Source organism: Erinaceus europaeus, unplaced genomic scaffold (genome assembly GCF_950295315.1).
Source record: "Erinaceus europaeus unplaced genomic scaffold, mEriEur2.1 scaffold_337, whole genome shotgun sequence".
Classification (NCBI taxonomy): Eukaryota; Metazoa; Chordata; class Mammalia; order Eulipotyphla; family Erinaceidae; genus Erinaceus; species Erinaceus europaeus.
The window spans coordinates 105,493-107,500 of record NW_026647953.1 but is presented as its reverse complement, the minus strand read 5'-3'; the positions used below and the strand labels follow the sequence as shown (position 1 = coordinate 107,500).

The 2,008-nt window shown below is 50.6% G+C and overlaps 1 long non-coding RNA gene across 1 annotated transcript; it reads right to left on the bottom strand.

Moving 5' to 3' along the window:
• Nucleotides 1–805: 805 nt before the first annotated feature.
• On the bottom strand, nucleotides 806–1,668 carry LOC132536539 (uncharacterized). Its single transcript, XR_009548079.1, has 2 exons — nucleotides 1,439–1,668; nucleotides 806–1,046 (listed from the first exon to the last, which is right to left on the bottom strand). It is a non-coding gene; the product is annotated as an uncharacterized LOC132536539 (long non-coding RNA).
• Between the last annotated feature and the right edge of the window lie 340 nt (nucleotides 1,669–2,008).

The following is a 2,008-nucleotide window of genomic DNA, read 5'->3' as shown; positions in this document are numbered from 1 at the left end:
TAGAGACAGAGAAATTGAGAGAGGAGGGGGAGATAAAGCAGGAGAGAGACAGAGAGACACCTGCAGACCTGCTTCACCGCTCGCGGAGACTCCTTGCAGGTGAGGAGTGGGGTTTGAACCTGGCTCCGTGCAGACTGTAATGTTCGCATCAGGTGTGCCGCTGCCAAGGCCCTAATTCTCTTTTTTCAAGTTAATTTGCTTATTAGTTAATCAATTTTATGAGAGAAATACAGAAAGAAAATACAGTGAGAGATAAGAGCACTGCTCAGCTCTGGCTTATGGTGGTGTAGGGGATTAAACCTGGGACTTTGGAGCCTCAGGCAGGAGAGTCTTTTGCAGAACCATGATGCTGTCTCTGAGTTTCTCTCTGTCCTGTCAAATAAAATACAAAGAAAAACAAATGACTGTCAGGAGCACTGGATTTATAGTGCAGGCCCCAAGCCCCGGCAATAACCCTGGTGGCAACTGAAAAGAAAGAAGAGAGAAAGAAAGTAAGAGAGAAAGAAAGAAAGAAAGAAAGCAAGAAAGAAAGAAAGAAAGAAAGAAAGAAAGAAAGAGAAAGAGAGAGAGAGAGAGAGAGAGAGAGAAAGAAAGAAAGAAAGGAGGGAGGGAGGGAGGGAGGGAGGGGAGGAAAGAAGGAGGGAGGGAGGGAGGGAGGGTTAACGAGTTAAATTTGGCCTGGCAATCACAGCTCGTCCTGACTTGAGAAAGTGACAGGGGAGAAGGTGCGTGGAACCCCCCCAGTGTCTGCCCCTCCTGGCGCCCAGGAAGCACTCAGTAGGAGGTACGGCCACTGCCACCCAGCTAGACGCATGAATGTTTACTCGTTTGGGGAACCTTCACGATGAGTAGCTACGTCCTTGCACATCCTGCTCAAAGGATCCATGTGACCCAAAGCCCGGAGGGAGGCCTGCTCTAATCTCCAGACTGTGCTGAAGGAAATGGAACGTGTCTGGCCATCCTGTTCCCGGTCGCTGTGGCTGTTTGCTGCTGAAAGAGGATCATGGAGACAGAAACTCGATTACAAAGTTGTTGTTTCCAGTGAACTGGGCCAAAGAATGGACAAGAGCTGAATTTAGAAGGGAGTATTCTGTTGACCCAAGTAGACATTACAGCCCATGGGTTGATTGATCTCAGATCTGACTGCATGGTTCTGTTTGCCACAACCCTGTCAAGCTCACAAGGTTGCCAATGAACCCAGTTGCTGGCGACCCACCTGCAGACACACAGGCAGCTCACTGTTGGGAGGACTGAGAACAGTTTCGACTCTGGACTTCAGTTACGCCTGTTTGCTGCTAGCAGTGAGGTAGTTAGCTTACGCTCTGGGCTGGGGAGAGGGCTCTCCGCTCACTAAAGCCTGTGGCCTGCCTGCGTCTCCCCACTCCACAGCTCGGGTCCCACAGCCTCCTGGAGCAGGACCCTGAGGGGTCTGACTCACCTCTCTGGCCTGGTGCTCATTCCAGTCCTGTGAGTGCAAAGGAGATCAGGCCACTGCCCAGACCGGTCTGCCAAACACGAGAAGCTGGTGGCTCGTAAGGACACGGGAGCACGTTCTGACCAGAGGCGCCTCACTTGGGAAGACGCCTGCTTTGTCATGTGTGTCAGTGTGTCTGAGCCCCTGGCAAAGTTGTCCCAGAGAGCAAAGTGCTGGTGATGGCAAAAACTATATAAAAGACAGAGAGAAACTGAGAGGCAATGACAAAGACCATATATATGATAGAAACAGGCAATGGCAAAAAAACTATATATATATGATAGAGAGAAACTGCGAGGTAATGAAAGATAGAGAGACACTGAGAGGCAAGGAAGAGGTGGAGAGAGACAGAGAGACCCCTGCAGCCCTGCGTCACCACTCATGATGCTCCCCCAGCAGGTGGGAACAGGGGCTTGAACCTGGGTCCTTGTCCACCGTAGTGTGTGCACTCAACCGGTGTGCCACCACCTGGCCTCAGTCCATCCTATTTCTGTGGTGATTTTTTTTAAACCTGTTATAATATAGCAGTGGCCC